The sequence below is a fragment of the Leptosomus discolor genome, unplaced genomic scaffold, assembly GCF_034619465.1.
Source record: "Leptosomus discolor isolate bLepDis1 unplaced genomic scaffold, bLepDis1.hap2 HAP2_SCAFFOLD_123, whole genome shotgun sequence".
NCBI lineage: Eukaryota > Metazoa > Chordata > Aves > Leptosomiformes > Leptosomidae > Leptosomus > Leptosomus discolor.
Window position 1 is genome coordinate 1 of NW_028237940.1, and position 16,249 is coordinate 16,249.

Below are 16,249 nucleotides of genomic sequence, written 5' to 3' on the forward strand. Positions count from 1 at the left end.
TCTTTTCCAACCTGAGTGATTCTATGATTCTAATGTTGGAATTTACATCCATGACATATGTGGCTGCCAGTGTGTCACAAAACCCAGACTGATTTCAGATGAAAGAAACCACAAAGCTGAAGCCTTACAAGGCAAATAATTGACTACTTCGATTTAGGTTAAACAGATTTATGAGCTTAGAAACGGGACTAAGTTACTGCAATTTGAGTAGCTGAGCTGTACAGCACTTCAGCCTACAGCAAAGCCAGGTCAAGCACATTTTTGGCTTATGCAAGTCAAACAATCGGAGATTTGAATGTTGCTTACGGAGCAGGCTACCACCCACTCACTCATTCCCAGGCAGGTTCTTTCTTTCACCCAAAAACATTGTACATAGATTTTGTGTATTTTTGTGAAGAGGTTGTTTATACGTACATCTCATGTGTAAAAGTAACTTCAGTGATGTTAGCCCCTGAAAGGAACATGCATAGAAGCCAGAACTTTTATGCCATAGTTGTGCTGACAGGAGAGGATCTAACAAATGAGGAGAAAGCAGTAACAATGGAATTCATCATGTGATTAAATAATTTTAGTTGATGACCCAGACAGAAAGAGAAGTCAGGCAGTGAGATCTGCTGATGACACTAAGCCATCACTTAGAGGAGCACCAGAATATCACAAGCATGATGCTGAGCACCTCAGTAATGTAACAGGGTTGAAATTCAATAGCAGAGACCAATGCCATTATGGACCAATTCAAATTTTAGTCAAATTTAGTCAAATTTAAGTCACAGGTCACAACCTCAGCAAGGCCACTTTCTTCAGCTGACTACACCGATTCACAGTACGTAGACGATCTGCCCCATGTTATCAATAAACAACTTGCACCCCCGGAGCTCTATAAACTATTACCTCTGGCTTGACAGCAGTAAAATCTACCCACCTTCTTCCTACCAGGACTCCTTGATAAATGGCAACTGCTGCTCAAACCAATGCTAGAGATGAAATACTTCAAGATTTTGAAGTGTTCACCTAACCTCTAGCACAGAGATTATTCCTGGTGAAGATGTTACAGTCTGGAAGAGCTGCAGGCTGGAGGTGCCCGCCCGAGCCTGAGGACATGGGCTCAGGAACCCCCAGGACCCAGGAGGCCACCGTCTCCGTGGAAAACAGAAGCGCCACAGAGACCCAAGTAAATGAAAACAGAATGGCCGCTCCCAGTGCTCGTCAGGATGCTGATTCCCCGTTTGCTTAGCACCTGCCAACACTTCAAATGTCCTTTTGAAGGGACCAAGTTTAAGAAGTGCTGTCAAGCAAGTGGGAACTGCAAGCAAACCTGCCTGTGTATCCCTACAGCTCACAGCAACCAGCTTCGCTTTCATTTACCAGCTCACTCAGAGCCACTGATGCAACAAACTTCATCCCCTAGTAAAAAGCTTTCTCAGGAGCTGTACGATACCAAAGTATTCCAAACACTCCAGCAACATAACCCTTTGCCTAAGGACCTCACAGCTTAAAGAGTATCTGATACACAAAGCTACACAAAACAGTAACCAGCTTCCAAATTGGAAAAGGCTCCTAAAGGTGCTAGAGAGCTGAGAACTATCCCAGCTAATCACATTAGATGTTATGATCCTGGCTATAGTTCAGAATCACACAAACAGAAAATGCAATCCCCTTCCAACTTGTCAGGGGCTTATCCACATGGACTTTGTCTGAAAATCAGAGGGTGATACAAGTATGGGAAGTGCTTTTCACTATCACCTCCTGATGGATCCCAAGTCTTGCCTCCTAACTCCTAAGAGACTTTAATTCTAAGAGGCTGGGGGGGGGGGGGGGGGGGGCAGGGCCGGACGGGGGAGAAAATAACATAGAGGCATCTCATCTGAACACCTGACATGCCCATGCATCCACCAGGATTAGGACAGGTTTCTGCCACCTGCTCCATGCTAGATGGAGAGAGAGGGGGAGATAGGGCTGAGAAGAGATTGGGTTTATCCTGAGTTTCAAAAGAAATTTTCCTCCTTCTTTCTACACAGCTTTCCCTTTGGGTGGAACAGGGTGAGCGCTGAAAGGGCTGATCTGGTGATACCCAACTGATAACGCATTTCAAAAGGAAAAACCTAACTTTCATAGGTTAATTCAGCTTATGCCCTCAAACAAAGTCATGGAACCGAATTTCTCATTATGACAAAGCTTGGCATAAGGCATAGTGTTTCCATATGAGCAGAAGTTGCTTTCACTTGGATGTTTACACAGCTTGCACAAGTTTGGAAACTTGGCTGTGAAAAGAGAGTTGAAAACACAGCGGTTATCTCCTCCCTTAGGTGTGCTCCTGGGCCCTTTCAGACCACTCTGAACTACTGGGGACCAGCCTCTTTGCCTTGCCAAGCTCTTCCAAGCCATTATATGGGACCTGCTCCCACAAGTGAGGAACTGTTCTGCAGAGGAAAGAGGTGGTTGACAGTGCACATGCTTGTCTGTAGAGTGGGCACAGCAGAGCCACAGCATTGCTGTACGTGCTGCTACTGCTACGCAACAACTGCTGAGAGAGAACAGCAAGAGCTCCCGGTTACCCGTGTGGGAACACAGGAACCATCAAACAAGGACCTGCACAGTGGCCATGAACTTACTGAGACCAGGAAGACGCCTGTGCACGCACGCCTGAAGCTTGGGAAGACAGGTCCTGAAGGTGTGTACATCAAATTCCAAATCTGTTCATTTTAATGTCCTCCCCAGCCTAAAATAGCTCTGTAATCTTGCTGCAGTACCTGATATTTATTTAGTACTACATATACAATATATCGCTGTTCAATGAAAAGCTTCTGGGCACTATAAACAGATAACTGTCCACCAGAATAAGGCCAATTTTAATTCCACTTAGCCAGTTCTCTTTAGTTCTCCAAGCGTTCTCAAAAAGGCCTCCATTGCAAGCAGCTGTAGATCATCAGCACAATCCATAGTCCAACACATTTTGCACTGAAAAAATGTTAACCTAGAGCATGAAATGTTTAGTGCAAATGAAAGTTAATCATCTGATAATATCAGAATACCTGAATGTAGCGATATTGCTTGTTTTCCTGAACATCATTTCTTAATAGTGCATTAAATGGGTAAGACACTGTTCTTTTATTTTCAGCCCTGATTCACCCAAGTTTCATCATTCCTTAGAAATATTCATGAAACTAGGAAAAAAAAATTAAGCAAAAACATTAAAGCAAAGTCTTCAATAAGGAGGAGAGAAGCGTACATCCAGCTTCTTGTGGCTAGAGAGAGGGCAGTCAGAGCAAGGCGAGTGAACACGACCATCAGAAAAGCAAGAGCTGAGCAGCCCAGGAACCACAAAGCAGAGCAAAAAGGGAAGGCAGGGGGGCCGAGCTAGAAAGAGAGACAAGGAGACCCAGAAAAGACAACTTGAAATACAAGTGTCAACTAGTCTTCAAAAGCCTTTGTGACTTCTCAAGTGTTTGTTCAAAGGAAGGTGTCTTCATGATATGTCTTGCAGCAATCAACCTCTCCAGCAAACACCTCCTGAAGGCTGCTGCGGCAGCTCTGCTCAGCCAAGCACAACGCTGCAGTCCAGTATCACCTTCACGTATCATAATTTTGATCCGACTGTGCTGTACCTGCTGTTGTTACAGGCAGCTGGTAACATGCTCCTAAGTGAGAGGAGGTGAGAAAATATCTTCTGTTTGCATATATTCTTCTTAACTGTTACTCATCTCACACCTTAGCCCTTATCGAAGAGCCACACCAATTTAGTGTCCAACCACCCGAGCTGCAGGAATGATTCAGCTAAGAAACAAAGGCAGAAAACAGAGGATGTTGAAAGAGTTCTTTGTACAAAAAGGAGGAAATCCTACTGCATTTTGAATCTCCCGTGTGAGCAGCGTGCGTGGCCTTCGCTTCGGCTCTGCTGAACGTTGCATCTCCCAACAGGTCTTTGCCAAATGGAGGGGTACGGCTGTGCATAACCGAGGTCACTGCTCTTTGCCCAGGGCCTGCACAGGGGGATGTTTACCAGCCTTCACCCCAGAACAGCTGGCAATGAAGAGGTACCAATACAGAGGGAGCTCAGGGAAAAAGAAAGATAAAGAAAGGCCCTTTCGGTGTTGTTCATCTATCAAGATACTTGCACTATTTATAGGGTAGGTAGAAGACAGAATCTTACAGAGAGAGCATCTTAAGACCAGAGGAGATTCCAGGACTGAGTCAACAATTGTATGGTTTCAAATAAAAGTCATTATGAACTCCACAGTTTGGCGTCTAACTCTGAAGCTTCAAGGACTTGCAAGATATTTTTTGGGTTTCAAATAAGAGAACCATCGGGCGGTTACTTTAATTAAAGTCAAGAATTTTAAAATCAAGAATTTAAATGAACATAATTTGAAGAGCTGAATCTTTAAATCAGTCATTAGATAGCATGAAACCCAAGAAAGGAGGAGCTGTTAATAGCAACACCTCTTTGAAGGCTATTTTTATAAACTCTTGTGAATTTTATTACAAATAGCTGATAATCCACATCCCCCCAGCACTCTTATGCTAGGCCTCAGCACACTTAATGTCTCTATCAACTAATCCAACTGCTAACACCAGTACTAAATGAGCCTTTTACTACAATGTAGGGACTTCCCAGATGTTCTCTCGCTGGTTTTGAAATCTGAGATAACAAGCAATAAAACAGAGTTATGTTTATGATCCACAAGACAATGTTGAGCAAATCAATTCTGTTACTGTATTTCATTAACATACCTGCATTTGGGGGATTTAAAGGGGAAAGCACAGCCAAGACAAGTAAGTAGGCATGAAATTCTAAGACTGAGAGAGGGTTGCTTTGCATTAATCTCAATGTCATTTAAAAGAAAATGACTAAAGCCATTAATTGTAAGGTATTTCCAGTGTCATACCTCTCTGTTGGTGCATGTCAACTCTTCATACCAGTGCAAAATGCTTCCCACCTGCATGGCAGAACAGTCTTCAAGCTTCACACTGGGAAAAGAATTACAGAGATGTAGTGCAATAACGGTGATTTTGGCCTCAAATATCAGGCAACTCATTTCTATCTCAATATTCTTTTGTTAGTTCACTGAATGGAAAATACAGTGGACTCAGTAGACTTTGAGCACAGAACATATGCAAACACATGGTTTCTATGAGGCAATGTGCATACAAAGTGGGAGACGGAAGGGAATCAAGCTTGCCCACCAATCCTGTCAATGTTATTTCAAATAAACGAGAGCAAGCAAATTTCAGAGCAGTGAAGCAATTCAGAAAACACAGCAACAATGAAATCCACAATGAAGCATCTTTAAGTAAAATGAAAATGGTAATGTTTCTATTTGCTTTATTTCAAAAAAGCATCAAAAATGCTTGTTTTCATTTAGCAACTATTTCTGCTTCTTCAGCTCTAATTACTAGCTTGCAGTTACTACTTTATCCAGTGAAGTACAAGTCTGACCTCTAGTGACCGCAATATGCGGATTGAGTGGGATTAACGCCGTAACTTCGCCCCTCCCCCCCCTTTTGACCAATGAAATATTTGAATCCTGATGATTCCTGCTTGCAAGATAAGGTGGGACAGACAAAAATCATGTAAGAAGGCTGGATTCATACCATAAAGAGAAGTTGATCACTGGAGTTTATTAAAGGGGTTCTCACCAAGAACAAAATCAAGCCAGTCCAATTTGGTTTTCTTTGGTACCGTGGAAGCCACATGGTTTGCTAGAGGAAAGCAAACAAACAAAACCCCTGCATCTTACAGGGCTGCATGGAATGCTGAAGACAGGCAAACCGCTCTAGGTAAGACAGAGACAGTAAATGACAACAACAACCACCACCCAAACAAAAAGCCAACCAAACAAAAAACCCCAAACATACACACACAGGAAACCCATAAATAAACCCACCAACCTGCAAGTGGGATTTGCTCTTTCTTAGGATCTGAAAGGAAACACGGAAATTTAAACACCAAAAAAGGAGATGGGAGGAACTGGATTTTCAAAGGGAGTGTGTGTTCAATCTGAGGTTGAATCAACTGGGGAAAAGGAAACCCTCTCTTCACAAAGTGTAACAAAGTGTATTGCAAAATCGAACATTTGGCACCCCGCAGTTACAGGTTAGGGCCAAGAACGTTAAAGCACTGTTGGATGAGCCATTTCTTCAGGTGCCCTGCAGATGACTGAGGAAATGGGTCCCCAACGCTGATCCTCTTAACGATCCTCCTCAGGCCATGGAATACACTTGGAAGGCTGAAAAGCCGCCCTGGGAATGGAAAGAGAATCACCTCCACCACGCTGTCAGGTCAGACAGCTTTCTAGCTCACTGCATGGTACTTGGGGAAGCAGCCTTTCACACCTCCAAATTATATTCTATGTTCATCTCAGGCACACAGACACGGAAAGTTACACGGTATGATTATTCCATTAGCATGTTGCAAATTCTTGGAATCCAGTGGTTTCTGCTTTCCTTCAGAGCAAAAGATGACAAAACTCCTAAGTGCAGAGGAATGTTTAAAAACCTAAGTCGCATGCATGGGGACAAAAACCCACAAAGCTGAAAAAGCCTCCTTGTCCAGCTTCATTAAAAAGAGGGACACATCAGTAAGCAACCACTGCTCTTGGATGCCTGTGTTATGTGGGGTTTTTTCAGTGGCTGGAATTGGCCCTGTGCAAGCAGGGACTCTCACAGAGAGGCTGCCTTCTCAACAACCCCTCTCCAGTCCCATTTTGTCTCAAAATGGGAGGCACTGCATTTAAATTAAGGAAATAAAGATACTCTAAGTATGATTACAAGTCCACAAAGACATATTTAAAAACAGACTTACAAGAGTGCTAGAACAAAGCTGGGTTTTAAAAGGTAAAAAATAATCCTAGTTGCTCTTGCTGTTTCATCTCAAGAACACAACATTAAAACTATAGCATGGTACCAAGTTTTACACACAGATTACATAAACTTGCTGTGAATGTATAGATGTGCAGTGCTCTGTGATCTTTGATAATTTTTGTCCAAGTGTGCCTTCAGCTACATTTTCAGTCTTTTCCTTCCTCTTCAGGGACATAGGTTTGGGTCAAGAAAATTCTAGTCCTGGTTTGCAAAGACTCAACTTAATCCAGAATTGCATTTTTGGGAGCTAACTCAGAAGGGGTTTTGCACCTATCAACAGGTCTTAAGTATCTAAGTGAGAAAAAGCAAAACTACAGCTGAAGAAAACTTCCAAACATAAAATGGTTTGGGTTGGAAGGACCTTAAAGATCATCTAGTTCCAACCCCCTGCCATGGGCAGGGGCACCTTCCACTAGACCAGGCTGCTCAAAGTCCTGTCCAACCTGGTCTTGAACACTGCCACGGAGGGCACTCACAACTTCTCTGGGCCACAACATGATAGAAGCAGAAAGGCTGATACACCTGACCCTTACTTCAAAGATAGACACTCTTAATGTATATTAAGTTCAAAAACAGGACTAGCACTATGCTCACTGTGAACACTGAAGCTGTAATGTTTGAATGCTTCCAAGAGTACCATAAAATCTTCACAGGTCAAGCCACAGTTCAGGGCCAAATCTCTATGGGATTCTTGGCTGATGAAAACAATTATGAAAAAGAAATACCATCAGCCTCGGGCACCGCCGTTTTACCCAGCACATACTTTGCACCAGGAAGTGGTCACATTTAATGGCAACTAAGGATTCATTATTACATCTCAGAAATAAAAATGGATGTCAGAGAAACACATGGAGCAACAGCGGGACCATCTCATCGTGTAATTACCTTGATAAAGTGACCACATGCTTAGTACAGACACTGGCAAACACACGTTTATGAAACTGAAGCATCATTTACGCTGTCTCTAAACAACAGGAAGACTATTTACTCCCGAGCATCTCAGGGTGAGTGGACCCTCTGAGTACGCAGGGAAATCTGTAGGGAGTTTGTGGAAATTCTGCCTGGGCCTTAATTTCAACAGAGTCTGTTGAAATTTTTTCCAGCCTAACAAGATTCATCCATCCATCCACCTCCAAGACGCAAAGCAGTGGCAAAGATAGTGTTATGTTGCTGCTGATTTGGGTGGGGTCTTTTGTGAGTCTTCTTGCTTTGTAAGCTCACAAAAGAAGAGTTCTAACAGTAGAGCTCGACATAAAACCAGGCATCATTTGCAATCTAGTCACCCAGCAGGACAACCTGTAAAATTAGCTTCTTCACACGTTCATTGCCTCAGTAAATCCACCCTGACCTTAGGGAGGTCTAGACCTTTGTTTTGCAAATGCTTTCAAAGGACATATTAACAAACCTCACCAACTTGTGATCTGCAGAGGTATATTCCCCTGTAGCTACTTCAACTCAAACTACAAACCACGTTAACACTTCCTTCAGTTGCGAGACACATCAACCATGTATTTTGGTGCCTCTCATTCAGTACAGACCAAGAACAGCCCTCTTCTTCCCACACCAGCTCTTCACTTCCACAGCTTTCCTCACCTTTACCTACCAGCAGGCCGAAGGAGTCATCTAGTGCCCACAGATAATTCCCGCAGCCTCACCCGCTTCTTCAGTCCAGCTGTCAGGGCAAGACACCAGAGGTCTGAACCCTTCAAGTACACGCAGCCCTGACAAGATCCGGGCGGTGAGCCGTTGCCTCCCACGTCACTCATTACCTCATTAGTATTGTTGTTGTTACCGTTGTTTCTTCTCTCTTCGTGCTGTTCCATTAAAACTGTTCTTATCTCAACCCGCGGGGTTTCACCCTTTTCTCCCCATTCTCCTCCCCACCCCGCCACAGGGCGAGGGGTGACTAAGCGGCCGCGTGGTGCCTGCTCCCAGCCGGGCCCAAACCACGACGGTCCTTTTTGGTGCCCGACATGGGGCACGAGGGGTTGAGACAACGGCAGATCTGGCCAGAGCGCGTTGAAAGGTCTGTCACACCCCTCTGTGACGCAGTTAAATCACCGCTGGTCATGCTGGTTCGGCTGCTCACGCAGCGGTGCTGTGTCAACTCGTACAGGCACTGTGTGCTCCCTGCGCTGATGGTCGGGACCTCTGGGAGGGGGATCAGGACTAGCATCTTGCTGCACCGGCTGATGTCGACTCAGGATCTGATTGCATCCCTGGCCACTGCATCACTGGTCACGAGGTTAAGCTGGTATTTGTATGTGGCATTGCTGTCGTGCCCATCCCCCAGGCACCTTCTCACGGCATTTGTTACTCATCGCACCCAGCCCACAGGAGGGACAAAGGAGGTCACTTTCTCCCACTCTTCCACCTCTCCTTCCACATTCAGTCTCATTATAGCAGCTTTTGAGAATTCCAAATATCCCTGGGATGCCCAAGCCAGCATGTTCTTGCTGTATCTCCTGAACGTGTCCCAGGGCATTGTTCACGGTTAAACAAACTTTTGCTAAGAACACCACCCAGAGATCTGCCCTGAGGCTGGATAATTATGAGTGGCAGGGTGTGTGGGAGAGTACGGGCAAGTGCCTGGGACAGTGGTCACCCCCACTGTTTTGGAATTTCACCCCTGAACAAATACAGAATCCTGAAAAACTAGTAAAATACTTAGAAAAGGTATGCTGTCACCCTGGCAATTCCAGAGAGACACAAATCACTGCAATATGCTGGGGCCTGGCCCATGCCTACCGAGCCCTTCTCAGCACTGCTCAGTGCCCTCAAGGGGAAGAGAAGGTCTCTGGACCTTCTGAGTAATTTTCACAAGGAGCGACTCTGATGAGGATTAGAGGGGCCCTGCCTCCAGCCAGGGGGAGGAAAGGGACAACCGGCTTTACTGGACTGCGTGGGCCCGATGACCTGGAACGTCAGACCCACAGGAGTCTAAGGCTCCAGGAGACGCTGGTGCACACTGTACCCTAATGCCATCGAGCTATAGAGGGGCAGAACCCTTTCGTCTTTCTGGAGTGACAGGCACATCCCAACAGCTAACTGTACTGGAAGCTGACCTGAGTCTAACTGGGAATGACTGGCATAAACACCCCATTGTGACTGGCCCAAAGGCTCCGCGCATCCTTGGCACAGACTACCTCAGGAGGGGGTATTTCAAGAACCCAAGAGGGTACCCATGGGCCTTTGGTATAGCTGCCTTGGAGACAGAGGATGTTGAATAGTTGTCCACCTTGCCCGGTCTCTCAGAGGACCCTTCTGTGGTGGGGCTGCTGAAGGCTGAAGAGTAACAGGTGCCAATCGCTACCACAACAGTACATCGGCGGCAATATTGCACCGACCGAGACTCTCCGATTCCCACCCATGAGCTGATTCAGCAACTGGAAAGTCAAGGGGTGATCGGCACAACTCGCTCACCCTTTAACAGCCCCACGTGGCCAGTGTGAAAATCTAATGGAGAGTGGAGACTAACAGTAGACTATGGTGGCCTGAATGAAGTCCCGCCACCCCTGAGTGCTGCCATGCCAGCCACGCTAGAACTTCAATCCCAACTGGAGTCAAAGGCAGCCAAGGGGTACGCCACAACTGGTATCGCTCATGCGTTTTTCTCAATCCCTTTGGCAGCAGAGTGCAGGGCACCGTCTGCTTTCACTTGGAGGGGTGTCCAGTACCCCTGGAATCGACTGCCCCAGGGGTGGAAACACAGTCCCACCATTTGCCATGGATGGATTCAGACTACACTGCAACAGGTGAAGCTCCACAACACCTGCAATACATCGATGACATCATTGTGATGGCCAAACCATCTGGTTCCCGACATCTGGATACCAGCATCTGCACAAAGCACCTCTGACCAGTGCAACTGGCGCAGCAGCTGCCCCTGGGACTCAGCTGGAACCACAACTGGTAGCAGACGCTGTGCTGGGCCATCTCTGTGGCTCACCAGCCCACGCAAGGCATGAAATTGAGCGTTGCTGCAGCGAGGCTCTGACTGATCCCTTCCTGCTCTGCAGGCTACAGCACGTCCACGCATGGATCTGAACCTCAGCTTCCAAAGTCGGACGGTTACCAGAGGGAAATACACTGACCGGGTGCTGCTTTCTCCGAGGCTGTCGGGATTTCCTTTGGAACTTAGGAGGTTTTTTGGGAATAGCTCCCTATTCTAGCTTTCTACTTCCCTCTTTAACAACATTAACAGAAAGTATGAAGGTAAATGTCACGCGAATAAAATACTGAAAATGAGTTCTTGCTCTGTAAAGTCAGCAAAGCTGGACTACTCACCCCTGGGATGCCAGCTAGGAATCAGCCTGGGATCCAGCCGAGGAGTTGGAAAAGCCCTCCCGGTGGCCGCATCTGCAACCAAACACCCACGAGAAGTTACCGTCGTGTGTTCTGACCCACGGGGCCATAACTGAACAGCAGAACACAGAAAGGGGCCACATCATGACACAGCACAGGCGCGCAGGACTGCGTTCTCACCCCTGCAGAGGCGCCTGGCTGACTTTGGGCTTGGAGCTGGCAGCTCCCGAAGGTTTAAGGACAAGGCCATGACGCACCCGCGCGACCTCTCTGCAGCTCAGCCCTGGAACCCAGCCGGGAAGCTGGACAGCCCTCGCCTGCAACTGTGTCCGTGAATGAACACAGGACAGAGCAGCTCCTGTGAAACGTTTCAATGTGCTGCTTCAGGTCTGAATGCCAGCGAACGCAGCTCAGACACAGGACTGCTCCAGAGCACTCCTCTCGCCTTCTGCTCAGGTGCCTCTTGCAGATAGTTACCGGCTGCCTGCAGTGGTGTGGAGCTGTCAGCTCCCTGGAACTCCCAAGGCTCCTAATCAGGCTCTAGCTGAGAAGCTTGATAAGCCAGGCCAAGGCCATCGCCTGCAATCCAGCAGAGCTCAGAGAAGTTTCCATGCACACAGAGGAAGCCCACACCTGGGAACTGGAGGAAAAAGCGACAACAGGCTGTTCCAGGCGGCAGCAACGCTGCCCCTGCCTGTTCCTGCAGGCTGGGGACCTGTGGTTCATCCGAGGGGAGCAGGACTGCAGGACTGGAGCAGAAATGCTCCTGTTTTCCCGAGCAGACCTCTCCTGAGCGTGCCCCTCTGGGGTGGCCACGAGGCTGACAGCTGGGATCCAGCCAGGGAGTGGCAGAGCCATGGCCCCGGGCAGGACTGCAGCCAGCCCGGGGAGAAACGCTGCCGTGGGCTGTTGTCTGGCTCCCGTGGTGCCACGCGCTCACCCGCCCTGGCACACAGCGGGGGCAGGCTGCCCTGGGGCAGGGCACTGTGGCACGGGGCCGGGTGTCCCCACAGAGACTTAGTGCTGGGTTTCTTACCCTGCACGGCCGCTCCCACCAGAAAATGCCCCCAAAGCAGCCACAGCCCCTCTACAGCTCCCCACAGGGTGTCTGCCCCCTCTGCCCGCACCGCGGTGCCTGCCTGGCTTGCCCGGCCCGGCCCAGCTGCTCTCCCAGATCCAGCCTTAGCCTTGGCCCCGCCGCCGCCCCACTGAGGCGCACTGGATACCACACCGCACTCCTCGGGGCTGGGTGCTGGCCCTCTGCCTGCCTACCTGCTCCCTGTGCTCGTCTTGGAGCAGCCTGCGGGCTTGCAGGACCACCAGGAGGAGGAGAAGGAGGCGGGTAAGGACCCGGGCCCCACACGCTCGCACCATGCTGCTACCGGCTGCTGCTGCTGCCGCCACCGCTGCCGGAGCGTTGCCCACAGCTGGCGTGGCACAGCACAGCAGGGAAGGGCTCTGTCACCTCAGAGACCTGCCAGGCCCCACGCCCCACCAAGCCCCTCCAGCGTACACCCGGTGCCATTGAGTTACCGAGTCTGCACACTCTTGCGTTTCCTCGTTCTCCGTGCGCGGGGAAGAAGCCGAAGTGGAGAAGGGTGGATGGACCTGTTTTGGGAGGTGTCGTGTCTCTAGTACCTCACCTGTCGTGCCTCTAGGATACAGCTCTTGTGTGAATACATTTCAAAACACCTTTCTCTGTCTTTGAGATGAGAGGGAGAGTTATATACCCTGTTTGCTTTCTGGGTTAAGAAATGAAGGTAAACAAGGCCTGTCTTCTCAAGTGTGGCTTCAGGAACCCACTGGTGAAAGAGTCTGCAAGGCTGGAGCGGATGGTGAGCCTTCGAGGACAGTGATCTGTCTAACTGCAGTGCACTTCAAAGTTAATGGCTGAAATACGTGGCTGAAATCTTTTGTGCCTTTCCTCGGGAGCCAAATGCAGTATGTCTGACCTCACAGGCACGCTGGTTCTCCAGATGCCCGCGGGCTATACCCAGGTGGGTCCGGAAGAGCAGTCCAGGGTCACTTCTGCTGTCCCCTCCACGTGGGCACCAGATACGTCAGTGTGCTCAGAGGTGCAGGTCCCGCCCTGCCCAGCGACCGGTAGTTGTTATCACCTGATACAAAACAGTACGTAAGCGCCTTGACTGAGCACCGGTTTGGTGTCAGGACGGGCTGTTGAGGCCTCTTCCATTCGGTACCAAAGCCCGTTACCGGCCTGCAAGTACAGACCAGGCTGTATGAGGGGGCTCCATCTGATGCCTTCGAGTTCAGCTGATGACAAAACCAGGACACAGCGCAGCTCTTTCACCTGCAGACGCTTCGCGTTTTACCGGCAGAAGGTCCTGGGCAGACCCTCGCCTGCCCATGTCCACCTCCAGGCAGCAGCTCAAAAAGGCCTGAAACTCAGCGCACAGTTGCTCGGGGTTCTGCAGCTCTGGTGTCCCGTTGGTCGCTATCAGATACGTCACCTAGAGAGAACAGAAACACGAGACTCCACCTGTTTCTTTCTTACCCAGAACTGCTCAGAGAGCGCCCATTTTTTAAGGTCCAGTCTTCGGTGCCAGTTTCTTCCCTGGCAGAGGGTTAGAGATGATTTTTCTATACCTACAAGAAAAAAAAACCTGATGCAGCCACAGCTACTCCAACATCAACATGATCTTGCCTTGACAGCTGATTGCAGTGGCTGACCCAGTTAGTATGAACTCCATCAGCAAAAGCACATTTTGTTTCTCCATGCATCGACACCAGCTTTACTGGCTATTTTAAAGAGTGAATTTGGTCCAGCTGTATTATTTCAAAGGATGATTACATAAAATGCATCCCTGCAGTGCTCACTGCTCCCTAAAGTACAGCTTCCTTAAAACAAACCTAGTCCAGATTTTTGCCCTGTTCTAGATAAAAATGGTAACCAGATGAAAAAAAAAGTAGATCCATCAGCTTATTCCTTGGATAAACAGAAACATTTGGAATCTCATTTTCTACACAGACGTGTAAGCTGCGTACACAAATATACTACGAAGAAAAAGCATAACTGGGCAGACAGGAGCCACCGCAACTCTGTCTTTCAGCAGTCTCCAAATTCCAGATCAGCAAGTCTTCCTGACAGACCTCAGGCCAAGGAATTAGAACAGAATTTTGCAAAACATGGAGCGAGCATTATCCAGGGCAGTTCACTTGGAACCAAGGTCTCACATGCTGAGAAGCTGGACAGATGAGTTCATTCTGCTTCTGCAAGACGTTCTTTAGAAACGCAAGACAAACATTTTGAACCGTTTGCACCTAAACTTCCAATATATGTCTCAAATATACAGCAATAATAACAGAAATAGATCTAGGAGTCTTCCATAAAAACGTCTGCCATGGCAAGAACAGCTCTGCGCTACTGGCGTTTAAAGAGACGGTGGCCAAAGGGACTTTGCTCTTATCCTCTTAAACACAGAGGAAAAATTCCAGGCCTAAAAAGGCAAATGAACTATCCTAGAGGAAAAACAACAAAAGGAAGTTTCTCTACTTTTCCCACAACAGAAGTGTCACAAAATCAGTCCTGTCCTGTCCCTCTGCAGCTGCCCTCAGGCACCGGGCACAGCGGTGAGCCGGAGGGCCTGTCCTCACTGCGGTTAAATGGTGCTGCCCCAGGGACGTCCCTTCTCCTGCGGTAAAGGAACACAGCACCCATGCCAGCCTTGGGAATTTTATTCCGGCTCCATTCACCTGGCTGTGAAACAGGAGTGCCAGGACAAAGGGAGCTCTTTCAGCTGCTCCTTTCTTCACAGAACTCCAATCAGCAGAGTCATCTGTAGCTGGGTACTGCACCTTTTAAACAGTTCTACGACCACAGAAAAAGATCTAGGGGAAGCTGAAGCACCTTCTTGCCGTGTCTCTTTTGCTTTCCTGTGATCCAGCTGGCAGAGAAAAACAAGGACAGTACAAAGGAAAGAAGTGTTTGCAGTAGCTGCAAAGGGGCAACAAGCTCATGGATTTCTTTAACGTACCCAGAAACAAGAAGGGATTTGGCATACAGCTGCAGTCTGTGAAAATGAGACCCTAAAGTCATCCGGGGCACCCAGATACATGACAGAACAACATATGGATGATTTAGAAGCCTGAGACTGTAAAAGATTCGCAGCATTTGGAAAATGGCTACAGTTTTGAAGAAAATTGATGCAGTGTGGTTAATAAATGCAAAAGCAAACAGAAATGCCTGGGATTTGGTTTGTTGGGTTTTCTTAAAACTGAAACTGGGGAGGTCTAACCAGCATTTCAAAGGATATTTATCGCACCAGTATTTGTCCCTCAGGCCCCAGGCATACGCCTGGTGGAAGGAAATCCCAGTGAGAGAAAACAAACACCGTCACAGAAATATCCAGGACACTCTTGGCTGGAAAATGGTTCATTCCTGTGAGTTCTGCATCGGCTGGAAAGAACATGAGCAACAGGGGATGCATTTGCTCCACATGTGGAAAACGAGAATCATATCTACATTCAGACTGGTGTAAACTCTATGATCAACGATCCTTTAATGCCCTTAGAGTACGTTTAGGTATTTCAACTCCTATCAGGAACGGAAGCTGCTGCGTGCCTTGCACTATTAAAACAAGCATTCAGAAAAATGTGAAAGAGCATCCTTTGGTTTCCAGGCTTCGCAGAACTCCCTGGATGGGGTCTAAATGTGACTATTAAACCCAACAGCTACTGTGTGCCATCAGCTAAAAACCTGACCTGCAAACACAGGCCTTGCTTATCAGCTCTCCTGTCTGGATGCAGCTGAGAGCTCTCACTGCACCCTGTGATTCCACACACAACAGCAGAGGGATCCTGTCCCTGCTGGGGATGATTCACCTTCATAAAACCAGCTGGGAACTGGGAAACTTCAGGTGATCCACCACAAGCTGTTCACTGTTCCCAGCTCAGGGGCAACAGCCTCTGCCCAAGACTCCAGGAGTGAACACAGACGGGACCAACTCCAGGTGCCTGATTTTAACCTCCTGCAGGTTGACTCAGACACCTGAAGATGCCTTGAAGCTCCAAGTGCTGATCTCAACTCCTGCAGCAGACGAGGCATGTATGAAGAAAAAGAGCA